The sequence below is a fragment of the Psittacula echo genome (genome assembly GCF_963264785.1).
Source record: "Psittacula echo genome assembly, chromosome: 1".
Classification (NCBI taxonomy): Eukaryota; Metazoa; Chordata; class Aves; order Psittaciformes; family Psittacidae; genus Psittacula; species Psittacula echo.
Window position 1 is genome coordinate 166,930,832 of NC_137735.1, and position 17,180 is coordinate 166,948,011.

The following is a 17,180-nucleotide window of genomic DNA, read 5'->3' on the forward strand; positions in this document are numbered from 1 at the left end:
CAAACTAGCCAAAGGGGTACTCCATACCACAGCACGTCATGCCCAGTATGTAACGGGGGGAGTGTGTGAGTGGCTGTGTGGTTCTGAGTTACCGGCTGCACTTAAACCACAACACCATCTTACAAAACTCCGTGTGGAAATTACAATTGCATGAGAAACTTTAGCTGAAATTGACTTTTCAGAAAGAATTCAGAACATGAGCGAATTCTTCTCATCCTGCGGAAAAATCAGCTGAGGTAATGTTTTTTAATCCCTGAGAAACTGACTGATCTTTAATTCCCAGCACATCATGTATGTATTGCCTTCACTCATCATGAATTTTTGTGAAGTCTTCTCTTTTTTCCTTCTCTTTTTCCTGCTGTACCCTCACTTGAGCTTTCTTCTGGTCCTAACAGAATACAGTTACAGAAGCGATATCAAAGGCACAGCCAGATTCTGTCCTCATTACACTAAGCAAAAGACAGATTTATATGGGAAAAAAGGACAGGCTAAGAGGTGGTGGTGCCTCCATGACTACTATGTAGACTTCCAGCACAACATGTCCGAAAACCCTTAGCAGAAATAAGGCAAATCCAGAGTTCAGTAATGCTTCAGCATCTCCAGAATCCAGAGAGAGATGCTGATTCAGTGTAGTTACTCTGGATTTATAGAGATGTAGCTGAGTGAAGAATCTGGCCGCTTATCTTTACATAAAGGCTGCAGGGTGTAATTATTTGCATCATGAAGTGTGTTTATTGCTGTTCTAAAAAACATTCATATTATTTTAGACACCACTAAAGAACATTTGTGTTTAATCTTGTTTAAGGGTGTATTTATTCCCCATGAGAAAGGAATTCATGTCAGATGGTTTGAGCTCATCAGTAAGGAAAGCAGTCTTCACTGCACAATAGAACTGGGACTGAGCGTAGTGCTGGGTGTTAAAGCTGGCCAACACTTCACATTATATTACAGTGTTATTATTGGTTTGGGGGAGAGGTTAGATGGGAGACAGCTTGGCTAATACTAAGTTTATGCAGAGCTTCATCTCAACCTACAAATAATATTCATTTGCAACATCTCTGAGAAGAAGATTGTGTGCAAATAATTTTGGTTTGCTAGTATATGTTTTATCTAAACCCAAGCAATATCTCCCCTACATCCTGGAGGTGGGGCTCAACACTGTGCAAAGGCTGATCTCAGTGGCAGTGCTCCTGCAGTACTCCTGTCCAAAGGTTACTCATATAAATAAGTGGAAATGTTGCATTTCATGCATGTTCTGTAATATCTCTGCAGTTTAGCTGTTAAATATCTGAGTAGCCTGTCCTCCCAAAGCATCCTCAACATTTCTTAAGCCATACTGACAAGACTTCTCAAGGCAACTCCCCGTACGGCACTGCAGTGCAGAGAGGCTGGAAATGAACTTTCTTCATCATTGCTGCTCTGCAGCAGAGTGGCATTAGAACCTCAGACAGCAGCATGTTTCTGTCGTGCACTTTGTCTTGCCATGTTAGCACAAGACTCAGATTCAGCCTTAAGGTCCACATTTTCCTCTTTCCCTCTTCAAACTCAGTCTTTTTATCCATCCTGGCTGTCTTGCTGTTCCCTCTTTTAACTGGGTCTCAGGGTTCCTTGAGTACCTCAAAGATCATTTCATCTGATGTCCAACTCTGCAGACAAGCGTGGTTAGAAAAGTGCTTCAGCTGGACAGATATTTTTTAGCGTAAGTAAAGCTTAGTATTGCTCAGGGTGGCATTCTAGAGCAGATACCAACATATTTCCACAGACGTTAATTATTTTGTCTAACACATTGAAGATGTGTTATTTTTAAGAAAAATCTGGATTTTTAGCCTTTGAAATACTGTATTCAGGATCATAATTGCTTCTGAAACTCTCACAGGTAGTAGCTGTACACAAGTGTTTCTAATATTAGACAGCTTAGTGTGTCAAAGAGGAATTGTATCTCTAATAGGTCCATTGACCTATATATTTTGCACAGCAAGCCTAAAATCAAGCGTTGTTAAAAATGTCCTTCAGTTTGACCTTTCTTATCTGGTTCCACATTCTCCACCCTATTAAATATTTTGTAAACTTGAATAATATCTTCAGTGATTCTTCTCTGCTCTATGGAAAATGAATTTACTTCGATAAAACTTTTCATAGTAGCTCAAAGTGTTTATATTAAAACTTGAAATATGTTGTCAGAAAACATTTAAATCTGCCTTTCAATGTGTGGATGTTTGGAGGCCTTGAGGGTATTTTTTTGGTCTAGATTTCTTTTAATAGAACACTTTGGCTTGTTGTGTTTCATAAGTGTAAATTATTTTGTCTGTTTTCAAAGCCTGCACCAAGCCCACGAAGAAATGTTTGCGTCTCTCCAGACAATGCATTAAATTAATATTTCTCGGTTCAGAAAACTGCCCAAATTTAGGAAAGTGCAAAGGTACAGGCTTAAATTTAATCCTTTTCTTGATGCTGTTAAAGCCAAAATACTGCATGGAACAGGGATGAGCATAAGCATGTAGTTCTAATATGCCTTAAACCACAGCAGCCACGTAAATCATACCCATCTTTCTGCCCATCTTTCTGTAACTATATCTCTCCTGAATCGGTCTTTGACCAAGAGCTCTTACTCTGTCCTTTGTAGATGTGTGTCATAAGAGCCCCAAAAGGTGATTGCTTTCATTAAAATTAATCTTGCAGCTTCATTTTACACAGATAAGACTTAGCAACCTTCAATGCATCAAACTATTACAGAGGGGTTGATGGTCAGTGCAACTTTGATACATATGGACAACACAGAAAAACAGGCCAAGAAGTGAGGAACCAGCAGGGCATCTGATGTTCGAGGATGTCACATTTTACTGCTGCCTTCTAATTGCAGTATATTAAAAAAGAAGAGAAAAATATCCAGCATCTAATAGTGACTGTTCAATCTGTATGAAACTCTTTCCTCGAGGTTCATACAATTACATATTTCCAAACAAATTAAACTCCAATGATCTTTCTCTCATACATTCTTACCAAATAGCTTTGACCGCAAAAGAGTCTAAGGACACTCATTCTGTCTCATTTCTCATAGGCTTGAGATGGTATTCATTCAGAAAGAACAGAGACAATGCAATCCCCCAAACTATTAATTTTTTTATAATTGTAAATTTATAATTTCAATTTTGCATACCCATGGAAGTCTCTCCCTACAGCATTGTTAGAAATGATTTTTTAAAAGCCTTTGCTTAAAAAAACCCATGAAAGATTAAGCTTTCATTTTAGTAAAAATCCCCTCAGGCAATAAATAGGTTCTTTTGTCTCTTGGCCCTAGGAAAAAAAAAAAATTAAAATGGTTTAAATTGCCCATGGTTAAAGTAACTGTTTCTTGCAATTATCAGACGGTAGTGAATAAAAATGAAAATGAAATCATGAAAGAATAAAAACCAGGTAAATGCATATTATGTCTTTCATGAGTTTCTCACAGGTCTTTTGAAGACTCATTTAATCATCTTTCTTGTCTTTTATTTTGATATGATAATTGTTTCCTTTATTTACTTTAATCACCTCTATTTAGTTTATTAATTCTTCACTTTCTTTTCATTTCACTCGCTTAGAGGACATTCCTTTTTTAAAGGCAGGTAGCTGTAGTATTTCATTTCATAAGGATTTGGGCTGGGGTAGCTTTTACCTGACTCCAGGTTGTCTGAGCCAGTTTATCTCAACTCCCTTTTGGTTGGGTCCTGGAAGTCTGAATTTCCCATTAACTGGGAAGGGATTTTGGGGGAAGTGCCTCAGGTGTAGGTATCAACACTGTAAGTTTCTCAGTTTAGGCAGGATGAATCTCACGTGAGTGTCAGGAGTTTTGTCTTCTCCTCCAGAGACCGTCCTTGACACATCCTGCAAATGGATCGAGTAGCAAAGGGCTCACAGAGAGGCTGCTATTCCAGAGCCTGCAAACATATATAGTTAATTCAGTGGGCGGTGGGAAGGCCTGGAGGTGGATGTGAAGTAGGAACATATAAGCTCAGGATCAGAATATCTGCCTCTAACGCTGTCTGCCATTTAATTTGCCTTAGTTGACCTGGTGCCCTAATTTTCCCAAGGATAATAATGTTTATTCTGACTGGTGGTACAAGGTTGATATGGCACCTTTCCAGATACCAGGAGCTATGAAGGTCCTGATCTTTTTGCAAACTGATGTTATGCAACAGCAGAAAAGTGTTTTGTACTCATAGGAAGAATATGGAAGTCGGGTTTCGGATACCAGCTTACTTTGTCATCTTGCCCTTATCCTCACTGCACATATTGTTTAATGCCATACCATTATAATCAGAGAATTTCATACATTGGTAGATGCTTCACAAGGTCTCTACTCCAGGCTCCTGCTCGCAGCAGGACCACTCAGAGCAGGTTGGTTAAAGCCATACCCAGCCAAGGTTTGAGTATCTCCAATGGAGATTCCACAGCCTCTGTGAGCTCATTTCAATTTTGTTTCTTAAAATGCATTCATAAATGGGGTGTTTTTTTCAGTATCCAACAGGAAAATCCTTCTGTGTGCAAATGAAGAGACAAAACATCTAATTATGTATCCAAATTTATCTGCATAAACATACACAGTATAACTTCTGAGCTGTGGGGGAATGGAATTGCTAAACCAGAAGCTAATTCAGTTTCAGACCTAGGAGCCTTGATTTTCCATGACATTTCATGATTATTTGATTCTCTAAACTATTATTTATTCACCCAGCTGAACTAGCTATTCATGCTTCAGTAAAAAAGCTCTTCAGGTTTATCTGCTCTGAAAACCTAAGTGGAAATCTGTCTGCAAAAAAAAACCCCTACTGTCAGTGTAGAAAGTAAGACTTTTTTCTTTAATAACCTCTTAAAATCCAGCCCAGCTTTTGCCATATTATATCAGAATTTAGCCATTAACTCTTCTGCTGTAAAAAAAAAAAAAAAGCCAGTTCTCCTAAGCACAAAAACCTAAAAATACTCATTTTCAGACAGATGCTGACATTGAAGAATAACAGCCCCAAAAAAAGGAAGTCTGTGAAGTACAGAATAAACTAAAAGGAGGAGAAAACTGATTAACTCATCCCTTCCCCCTGCTAAAAGAGAATTATAGTTAGCATCCACGATTCATTATTTTCTCTAACCCCTAATACAGTATGAAGATTGTCTTTGTTAGTTGAGGGTATTCACATTGTGAACAGAATTGTCGAAATATTAGAGATTTTATAGAATATACAAGATCCTTCAGCTGAGCAGCAGTGAAGAATGTTCAAATAATCATTCTTAGAAGATTCTCTCTTTGTTCAGTTCAGTACAATACGTTTTTCTCCAATCAGCAGTACACGTCTGCCACCGTGACATTTTGTTAGAGGCCAGTACACCTACTGAGATAGCTGTGATTTCCTTCCAGGATGATCCAAAAATAACCCTACCAGTAGGTGTGTAGGAAGCTCTGACAGTATACTAAAGAATGAATTGAGGTAGATGTTTCATGTTGGAAAAGAACGGTTTAAAATGCAGAATGGCACTCTTCATACTGTAGTACAAATTGATTATTTTTGTACCATTTCATGTGGAATTAATGCAGGTTCCATTATCATAAAATAATTTTAAATAAGCTTTACTACTTTTGCAGTACATAGAAAACTTCCCTGGTATAATGTTCATTAGTTTTAGGATAAAGTTCAGTTGATAAATATAACACATATCTTAAATAAAGGTTTATAAATACTGTATTAATACATTACACATACCTTGTATGGATGCTTAAACAACCCAAGTGTATGATTTTTAATTTTATATTTAAATCTAGTTATACTGCTAGCACCATTATCTCAGTATTCAGAGCACAGAGTAGTCCAGTGCTTTAACCCTGACCTCAGCACCAGTTTCCTAAAATGCATATTTGAAAGGAAGCCATGAAAGAAAGTCTTGCCTTAGCATGTCCACCATCCGGTGCCTGTCACTTGACTGCAGAATTCAAATGGATTTGTGATGGGGCAGGTATATTTCTGAACTGCCATGTGTCAGCTGGGCTTACCCACGCAGTGTTAAGTTTCTGAGTCTGTGGTTAGGCTCCTGAATAGGTGAATTGATTTTGGCTGCTCTTAGTACCCAGAGATTATGCTACTTCTTGGAGAAATACTTTGGTATTAAGCCCATCTGATAATTAGATCACCCTTAAGCAGGCATCCAAACACAAGTTGGAGCCAGAAATAGGGAACTGGGCATGCAGTTTTGACCTATATTTCTATTTTTAATAATGCTTCAGAACGTCTTTAAATTACTAAAGAAAAGAGTAGGAATTGTGGCTAAAAATCTCCAAAATTCCAGTGCAGTAAGAGGAGAAGTGAAGGGTGACGAATTCCCACAGAGCCTCCCTGGAGCACTGCTGTCGGCCTGGTCTCCTCATTGTGATAACCTGAAGGATGCCAATGGCAGCAGACAGGCCATCAATTAACTGGAATGACCTGTTTGCATATTTGTCTCTTAAAATACAACAGGTCTTTGTGTATTCTCCTAGCAAATTGATTTCTGTACAGGTGTATCAATTCAGCCTAAAGGATCTTTGGGCAGCTCAGTTGCTAAATAGCCAGGCTTAGGGTGGGCAGAAGCTCTCAGTGAAGAAGTGTGTATTTCTCAGTGAAGGACTGTGTTAGTTCTTTGGTTTTGTTTTGGTTGTTGTTTGTTTTTTGTTTTGGGTTTGGTTTGGTTTGTTTGTTGTTTTTTTTTTTAGGAAAAAAATACAATACTAAACCATGGATTAGTAGGATCTAATTCAACAGGAGACATGTTTGGTTTTTAAACATTAGTACATTATGGTCTTCCTCAAGTATTAAATCCATTGCCTTAGCACATTTCAGGATTTACTTTGCTTGAAGTAAACAAATAATGCTTTATAATGCATTACGTTTTGTGAGTGTCTCTCTGCCCCACTCTTAATCTCTATTTCAAGCCGCAAGAATCCCAATTTGTAAAGAAGGCTATTTTCCTTTCTGTTGGAAGTACTATTTCAAGTTAATTCAGGGTTGTTTTCTACAAAGGAAGCATGATTCTATCAGCTTGGCTACACAGGTAGATATGTGAGTGTATATGCTATATATCTTACATGAAGTTCCAAGCCCAGAAAATGTGCTGGAGTTCATATTATTTAAGAAATGCTGTAAATCTTAGCAAAACTCATGCATTCAAATGAGCTTTCAACTATTTAAGGTTTCCTACTGCCAGCACTGCTCCTTCAACCCTACTGAATTGTGTGTGTGTCCGTGGATACTCATGGCTGGTTTTCCTAAGGCAGGATAAATTGTGGAACATAATGGCAATTAGAGTTTATGAATGTCTTAAACCTAATTGTTTCAGTCATTGCTTCTGAGAAGAGCTAGTTGTTTGAATATGGGGCAGCTGATTTATTTTATGCATTGGCCAAGCAAAAAATATCTCCAACAACTGCATGGGTTTAAAACCAAATAAAGTAAACCCTTGACTGCCTTTGCTGTTCGTGGAACAAAAGTGCAATATGAATGAAAAGAACCAGGTCCACATTGCACTACATATAACCTTACAAATGGTCTGCAAAGGATCTGGCTGAGTAATTTTACATGAGACAAGATAATCCTTGAGTTCTGGGGCTTACAGAGCTGAATCACTGTATCTTCTGGTGTACTATTGCAATGAGGTTGTGCTTCCACACCCCCCTAAAAATCCCTTCTTCCATGGAATTATTATTCATGCAGTTTCTGGACTCATACTTCCTTTACCTATAGACTCAAATTTTCAATATATAGTTTATCTCATCTCTATTCTAAAATACCATGGGTAGGATTCCTAAGTGTCTGAGGTAAACAGATCTTTTAGGCACATCTTGCTGCAATGGAAAGACAAACACCTCCCAAGGACTGTTTACCTGATCTTAAGATAGATGAAGATGAATCAGGCCATGCTCTCCCATGTACTAGAATTTGAATTGCCATATTGCATATGATTAGAATTCCTGCAACAAAAACATTGCTTACCTTGAACTATAGTCTTGGACTTCAATGACACTCCTTTTTTTATGGAGAGACGCTTATTGTTTGTAATTGCTTAGCAATGAAAGTACATCAAAGATGTTGCAAGCACATAGAGGGCAGTGTGAAGGAACCTTTACCCAGGCTGAAGATCCTGGCCTCAAGTAGAGCCTTATTGATTCTAGATCAGAAATTCTTTGGGAAGTGATTTAGAAGTGATTGTATGCTGAAGTGGCTCCACATGGAGGTCATTTCAGCATCGGAGTATGAGTCCCTAAACAACAGCTCGCTCCAGATTGTGTGAGGTAGCAGTAATAAACATGAAGGCACAGCTGGAAGTTCCCTGTAGATATGCTGATGCTCCGGTTTTGATGTCAACTCAGTGGTGCTTTGATGGACAGAGGCCATAGCCTTTGGCCCCACTGAGTAAAACAGTCGTAAATGCTCAGTAATTATTCTTTGTTTTCTTCATATTGTGGCGTTTCAATTTGGTTTGATTTCAGTTTGACTTACAGCTGGAAGTATCTAATGGCCAGCTATGAAGTTTAACCCAAGCCAGTCCACTGTGCCGTATTATTTTCTTCCCTAGCCTCTCTTTAAAGTACTTCCTACCCAAAACCAAAAGCAATTTATCATTGTAGTCTGCTGGAGAGAATGCATGATATGTTGCAGGCACAGAGCTGAAATAGGATATATGATTTTTAGTTTACACTAGAGGTGGATGGTCTTCGCTGAGCAATATATTTCAACAAATCAAAAGCATCACTGTGGAGTTGGCCCAGAATATTAACTCGCTTTTTACCCTCTCTTTCCATCTTCATAATCTCACAGGAAAAGGTGCTGTTACACACAATAGCATAGATTCAGAAGGATATGCCCAATCAATAAACTGTTGTTTCCTAAAATACCTTCTGTTAGATAGATAAGTTTAGAAAACTACGAAAATAACCAGCTGATTGATAAGTTTGTCTGTGATAGCTGTAGAACCTTTGTGTGCTCTGCTTTCTCTCCTTTGCACTGCTGTGGAAGGTGGTTGGTGTAGAGATTGTAATTTCAAGACCACTAGAAATGTCAAGTTAGGCTCTAATATAAATAAGTGATTAGGATAAGTGACCCTGATTTTCGCTTGTCCCAAGGTCATGGAGCTTCCTTAGCTCTCAAAGACCCATCTACTACCAAAGAGTGTGGATTTATGAGTCTAAAGTTAGTGTCCAGTTCTTGAAGACTTCGGCTTCTTCTGAATTTGTGTTTCTCTTTTCCTATACCCTGAGAAGATACAGACAATCTTTCACAGGAATTGTTCACCTGTGAGTAGTGAAGAAATAGAGGGACACTGACACATTTGAGAAAGGCTGTGACATTAGTGTATGTCTTTCTATATTGTCATTCTTGTTTCCCCCGACTCTTTCTTGCTCTTTCACTTTTCTGGCACTCTTTCCCTGGAGTGTGTCTGTCACTTCTATTTTATTCTATCGAAGCACAAGTAGAGCACTTAAACTTACTAGAATCTTCCTTTTTGACATGTCAGACAGGACTTCCAAGATACCAGAAAATGAGCAAATTTCACTTCTTTCTCCACACCAATGGCAGTATGTTTGGCAGAGGAGCCTATGGAGAATTAACCACCCCAGAGCAGAAAAATCTACCTGTCCTTTCCAAAAAATTGCCCTGCAAACCAATGCATGCTCGTGCTATATTAGCGGCTGGGACACCAGCAGTTTGTGCAAGGGTGAATACTCAGATTGGCTGGAGATCACCGTAAAGGGCAGACAATTTAATGCCAGTCACACATGCTGGTTGGATTAGAATACTGATGAGCCCTTTTGAAAGGCCAACTGCATCTTCCTTCAGCAAAAATATTAAAATGCCCCTCTTTCCCCCACCCACCCCCCCCCCCAGATTCTCCTCAAGAATAAATTAAAACTTGGAGGTGTGGTTATTATCACAGAATAATTAGACCCCGTGGGATTAGAGACACTCAACGTTTGTTAATGCCCCTGGGTTGTGATTATCTAATAATGATGATGCCTCTGTCATCGCTTAATTATTCTTCCCCTTTAAAATGTTCCTTATGCAGTCAGAGCCCGTAGAGTGTGCTCACTTCAGACAGAAACGCAACTGCAAATTCCTGAGAGCACTGTCGCATGCCTGGTGTGATTGACTTACCCACTTCTCCCCCACACCCATGTTTATAATCTTCATTTCATAAACTGCATCATTACTTGAATCGTTCCTTATTTCCATAAGAGACATTTCATTCACGTGAATCTCCTCCATCTCTTTAAAACAATCATCGTTAGTGCTATGTAACTATGTAAGTGCACCTTTATCAATTGACTTTAAACAGATCTGTCCAGAATCTTGTATTATACCAGACTGGTGGTCTAGATACCCCACTACATAAGGACCTCCTATAGTTGAGTGCCATTCTTCTCTGTTTAAGATGTAAAGAAGTAAGTCAGACCAAAGTTGGAAGCTTTGCATAGACTTTGTCCAACACAACTAAACTTTATCTAATATGCTCCATTATATATTCCAATACTTCAAGATAGATTCCAATATCCTTAGTCTTTCACTCAGACCAGCAAGTGTTTGTCTTGTTGGATACAGTTTGCAAGACATTGTTCCAGAATCATTGGGTTTCCAACTAAAGATTAGAAAGAAAAGAGACAACACGGCCTTAATCTGATTATCCTTAAATCCAGTGTTGTCTCTCAGCCTCTCATACTAAGAAAGGGACAAACAAATATTCTGTTTACCCAAGAGATTTTTGGTAGTAAACAAAGATTTTATATTCAACTTGCTAGAATTAGAGATTTCTAATTTGAGTTTAATATTTCTTTTTCTTTTCTCCCCAACTCTTTATATTTTTTTTCTATGTCACTGACTGAGGAGATGTTAGGAATATTAAAATACCTTTTTTATTTTCTTTTCTTACTTAATTTACTCTCATTGCATAATTTCCTTATATCCTTTCTTTCTGTTCTTCTACTATGTTTTTATTTTCTCTTGAACGTTGCTAAATCTAGAAGATTGAGCCACTGTTCATCTTGCTGGCCTTCTACTGAAGTCCATCCAGCTGATCAATGTTTTCCATGCAATGAGGAGCCCAAATCTGGATGTAATATTTAGATGTGACCTAACAAGCACCAAATAAAGAGAAAACATCACCTCGGTCTCCTGGCTCTTCTCCTGTTCTGATAGCCCAGGATGCTGTTGGCTTTCTTTGCTGCCAGGGCATGCATGTTGCTGGCTTATGGCCACCTCCCACCAGAATCTTTCCAGGTCCTTTTCCCAGCCCATCCATACCCACCCTGTGTTACTGAAAGGGATTATTCCTTCCCAAGTACAGGACTTCACATCTTTCCTTGTTGTATTTCGTGAGGTTCCTATTGGCCAAGTATGCCCATCTGCATCCCTCTGAATGGCAGTCATTTAGTCAGGAGCAGTTTCAGTCAGATCTATTTCTTCTAGCCCTTGGAGTCAGTGAGCTCAGGATGGCAGCAGAAAAACAGAAATACACCCAAACTCAGTACAAGAAAGAGGATTCTGGACTCAGACAACCAACAATTCAGGTTTGACAGGAGTCTCTCCCAGAAGAGAACATGTTTTCTCTGCAACTTCTCATGCTTGAAGTCATAGTGATACTCAACCTTAAATTTGCAGGTAACATTGATCCCTGGTGCACTACTACATCGTCTTAACCAGAGTTATTAAACTCTCCATTAAGTAAAACAACAAGAACAAAGTTGTGGTTCACAGCCGAGCGGAGATAAGCAGGTAGCTGATATCAAAGTAAATGTTGAGCTTCCTGTTGTGCCGTGCATTAGGTAGTGACAGGCAATTGCGGAGTGTAACCAAGAGCTGCCTAAAGGAAACCTGTCAGCAGGGCTGACACAGTTACTGTTGTGAATCTCTGTATGGAAAGCCCCAGTGTCATTAGGCCAGTCTTGGAGCTGACCGAAAGCTCTGCAGCGCCAGAAAGCTGGTTCTGCTCCAGAAAGATGAGCTGCTTTCACATGGATGAGGTGAGTGACGGTTTACAGCAACCCGCTATGCAGGCAGAGAGCTAAAGCTGCCCTTGATTTTCTTTGCCCATTCTTTCCTTCAGTCCTGCCCTAAAGCCAAATCAGTGTTTACAAAAGGAAACTTCACTTACTATCTCTGAAATTCATCTTTGATACTCTTAATACCTTAGTCCCAGGCCCGCAGTGTGACTGTGTGTCATTTCCAGACAGTACGACAGTACGACAGTGTTGGAAGAGGAGGAAGGGAACAGGATGAGGTGAAGAGGAATGGGGAGACTGTACACACAGCCTACTGCATATCAGCACCCATAGAATAGTGCCAAGTTAGCATATATACTATGGAGATACCAAAGGGACTCTTTTTTTCTGTGGTATATGACTTTGCCGAGAAGTCATTGGAGTTCTTTTATAACTTAGGCATTTACTAATGAAATTAAGGAAAGAATGGGGCCAGCTACACAATATAATTCACCCCTCTGCTAAATCACAGCAGTACCTGTGTGATTCAAACAGGTTCTTTTCTTCAGAGCAAGTGAGATGTAGTCTTTATCCAGTACTTCATTTCATCACCAAGTTCTCAGGCAGCCTCCCTGGACCCTCTAGTTGACCTCTTCTGTTGGGGAAGAGGGTTTATTTTATACACTGGCCCTGGGACATGAGAGGAGTGGGATTTGCCCAAGGCTCTAGTACAGACAAACATAGGCCTGTGGGGTTTTTTACTTCAGAACACTGAGAAATCCTGTCAAGAGCACTACTTGGTCTTAGGTGTAGGAGGTAAATAGGCATGACAAGAATGTGCCTGTATCTCCAAGATGTGGCTTCCTAAGAGACAAGCCAGTGACTGGGAAGAAGCAGAATTAACCCTGTCATGCCACAAAAAAATATAGAGCTTTATCCTGGGCAGCACAAGAAGTTTGAGGCAGAACTGGGAAAGGCATCAATAGCATCTAATAATTCAGCTCATCCTGTTGCTTTTATGCAAGGCCATCCTGTTTTGTATGACCAATACTGTCACACTGCCCAAGTCCGTGTTGTCTGGCTCCTTTCTGTGACAGGGTGTGCTTAACAGAACAGTGCAGATCCTCTGCAGATTAGATCAGAATTGCCCAAAATCAGGCAGTTCTCTGAGCCTGAGATTTGATTGAGGTGATTACATTCAGACTCCTGAGTTTTCATGGTTTGGCATTGATTCTGCATGCAGTATGGAAGCAGATCCATCACTTTCAGATCACCAGCTTGTTAGTACAATGTGTGGCCAACAAGAAGGGCAGGAAACATCCCTCAAAACATTGCCTCTCTGAATGATCTATGTCTATTTTGAGTTCACCGTCTCAACCAATAGGAAGGGTCACTTCCAGAGGGCAATTCCATCCTTAGATAGCAATCTAAAGGTAGGGTGTCCGAGTTGGAGGTCTCAAACTCAGAGACTGTCCAAAAGAATAGTTTTGACTAGACCAGCTTAAACTAACAATGAGGCTGCCAAGGTGGGGAAATTAATCCCATCCACAGTGTGCACAGCAAAGCCAAAGAAATACTTACGTGTCATTGCCTTGCCTAGATGCTGTTATCCTGAATCTAGTGTTCCAGCTGATGTAAATCCAGATGTTGTAAATCATCGTGACTCTATGGACATAAGCTAGCCAAAAGAATGGCCAAAATTTTCTGTGCTAATACCGCTTGTTTTTCTAGGTTGGCAGAGTTTTTAGGAATTGTGTTGAAATGTTGCTTAAATTAAAAGGGGAATGTCTCATTGCTAGTTTAGATTTCTATTAAAATATCTCTGACCTAAAAGGTGTTATAACCTTTTACATGTAGAAATAAATGTGTTGAGGAGAATAGTTGAAAATGCCAGCTTCTTTCAGCCTTAAATATCTCTATGAATGCAACATTACTGGTTAAACACAAATATCTATACTGTGTAGAGCAACCACTCCAAATGAAAATGTGTTCTCTGTATCAAAGAGAGCTCTGTTAAAGAATATGTTAACCAAAGGCCAAGTCTCTTTATTCATAATGAAGCTGATAGCAAAAGTTTCATCAATTAAATTGGGGAAGCAGAGTAAGATCAAATGGCTGGGGTTGTGAATGAATTAGAGGGATGTTGGGGAAGGGCTGCAGCAATGCCTTTCTCCATTTCACAGCCTCTTAATGGTATTATTTGTATTATTTGAAGTTTTCTGGATGTTTATTAAAGTGGGGTTGAGTTTGGAAGAAAGATGAAGTTGTGAGACTGACACAGAAATGTGGGAATAGAGTGGTCAATGAAGAAGAAGCCACAAGGTCTCTAATAGTGAAATAAATGTTTTGAACCTTCTCACCTTTCATGGTTGGAGATGCTAAAGTGTTTTGTAAAGTCTCTGTGTGTGGCCTGGATGGAGAAAGCAACAGGTGGCCAGCATGCTGTGTACCTGCAGGAAAGAGCAGATGTTTCTATGGGTTACTGGACAACTCTTTATTCTCACACGTTAAACTGACCTCTTTATCCAATGCTGTGATACTATTTCCTGTATTAATAGATTCTTAAGGTCAGTGGGGAATCTGATGAACATCTTGTCTGAACTCTTGCAACAACAGCCAAAAGATTCAACCCTGTAAGTCCTGCTACTAGTCTCTGATTGAGCAACAGCCTCTTTGAGAAGGTTGTTGGCTTATTCCATGACTGATGTTAGAGAGGAAAATGTTCCTTTGAGTAGGCAAAATCTTATCTATCATGTTCTGATGTTTATCCAGGGCTTAATGTTATGAGGGAATGATCTGTGCAGCTGGTAAAAAGCATCTCCGTTCTTCACCAACTGTTGTATATTCCGTCAGCATTCATCAGGCTGCAGCTCCAGTCTGCTGAATCTCTCCCCCTAGCTTCAGTATTAGCTAACTCACTTTGTACTGCCCAGAAACGTATGGAGTCCCTGACATATATAGGTTTTAAGGAGGCAAGGATAAAATTCCCTGTATAAAGGGAAAAATGATACACCAAATGTTGTGGATATAGGGTGTGCCACACAGAGTGGCAGCAGAAGCCCAAGTCCTTTGCACTGTTTATGTGTGTTTTGATTTTCCTCACTGTTGCACCAAATACTGGTGCACCAGTAGCACAAAGAGGGCAATTCCTAGTGGCATTACAGCTCCATACATCAAGCTGTCTAAGTACCTGGAGAGAGATACTTACTGTTTATTAAGCAGTACTATGAAGTGATATGAATCAGAGCAGCAATGTTCTGGTATAGAGGATGGAGGGAGCTGTGACATGTTTTCTTTTAATTTATTTGGTAGCAGGGGAATCTGGTAAAAAACAATTTATAAATTCTGTAGGTATCCAATCTGGTTTTGTCATCTGGACAACTAAAACACATTAATATAGTATAACGCTATTGTGACAGTGAATTATACTTCCTTTACCATTACTCTGAGCAGTTGTGGAGCCCAAGAGCTTTGCTGACACAAGAGAGTTATACAGGTTCCCCAAAAGAGTGCAGTCAATCTACTGTTACCACAAGGCATGTGATTTTTTTAACCCCCTTTGGTTCAATATGTGTTACAATTTTCTAGCTGAAAGGAACTAGAAGCAGGTAAAGGACAGGAGAAGCATAGTCCTTGTCTTTAGATGGATTTTAGCATGTTCTGGGATCACATGAGGTAAAAACTTTTGGCAGGGCTAAGACTCCACTACTCTTGTAGGACCTGTTAACTTCTGTTCCATGTCCCATTAAGTATTTTGGGGGCAAGGAATACCATTGCTTCACCTGTTAATTTGAGAAATTTTCTCCTCTTAATATCTTGGACCTTTTATGGCCCCTTTATGATAGCATTTTAGCTCATCACTGTCTTCATCTTTATTTCATACATGCAGGTCTCAGTCAAAGAGAAGGAGATAACTAGTGTGGAGCCTCTAAGGAAAGAGCAAGGTGCTGAATCTGTCCTTTACACGTGCCTGAACAAAAGTATCTCCATTTCTGTTCACCCCATGTTCAATAAGATAATGGGAACCACACAATTTGTTCAGTTTCTTTCTCCTCAAAGAGATAAGTCAAAGAGGAAAAGGTATTGTCCCAGTGGATCTGAGAGACAGATCACTGCTAAGCAGAATAAATAGCCACAACAACAAAAAGCTGATTTCTGAAGCGCTTCAGTGCTCCAACCAGTATTTCACATTGATTATATGCCAAGGCATTATTTAGGCAAACTAGATAATCTGCGTTGTAACTTCAAATGGGAAAATCACTGAGGCACCTGCTCTATGTTTGTCTGATGGAACAGAGAAACTTGATATGAATAAAAGAAAAGAGATGTTGGCCCCAGATACTGGAGCATGTGTTCGAGCAGTGACACCAGGATAAGAGCCATCACAACACACTCTGTGGGGTGTGCAAAAGGAAAGGATTTAATCAGGTTTTTCTGCCTTCTCCAACGGATGTGATGATAGTCCATAAGCGTGTGGCTCTCATTCACAAGAGTTATTTGCCCTCAGTTTTAATGTAATTTTTAGGCAGCTTCCTAGCCCCTGTTTCTCTCATTTCTTAAATATATTTGTTACCTCTGGAGAAAAGGGTAGTAATCCTTTGAAACAGAAAATGGATGGAATTCAGCCCAGTCAAAAGCAATCAAATCCTTCAAATCTGAGGTTTATGGACTTCATTTAAATGATCTGCTAATGAACATGAGCAGAAACACAGAGCAGTATTGGTCACAGGGAATTCACTGGCTTTCATGCAGGCTTGTTTTTTTCTCTCTTCTCTGTTGGTGCTAACATTATCTGACAAAAGTGGGGTTTTACTTGGTTTTTTATTACTTTTTTTAAAAATCAAGACATTATTGGCTCCTTATCGCTTTGTGGAGAGAGACTGAATAACCAAAGCTGCCTCTATCTGCACCATATGCAATTACTCAAGTTAACATTGCAGATGCTAGGGAAGTGGGGACAAGAAGTGCCTCAGAGTCTGGAAACCTCACCTGCACTAGGAGAGTCTTGTACTTTGAGGCCTTATGAAGGCTAAGGCTTGTCTTTGGTGGGTCTTCAGGTTGTAATGGTAGGTTGGTTGTAGGTTAAATCTTGAAGGTGCACCCATAGAGTGAAAAAGTTGCCTCCTGCTTTCCTAACTGGATACTGCCAACTGCAGAGGCTTCACTTTCTTGAGGGTTCACTGACTAATCTGATGTGTTCAGCTGCTCA

The 17,180-nt window shown here is 39.6% G+C and overlaps 1 protein-coding gene across 1 annotated transcript in view; it reads left to right on the top strand.

The window, feature by feature from the left end:
* Nucleotides 1-17,180, top strand: part of CELF2 (CUGBP Elav-like family member 2) — a 377,904-nt gene that overhangs the window by 341,822 nt on the left and 18,902 nt on the right. The gene's annotated exons all lie outside the window — the stretch shown is intronic.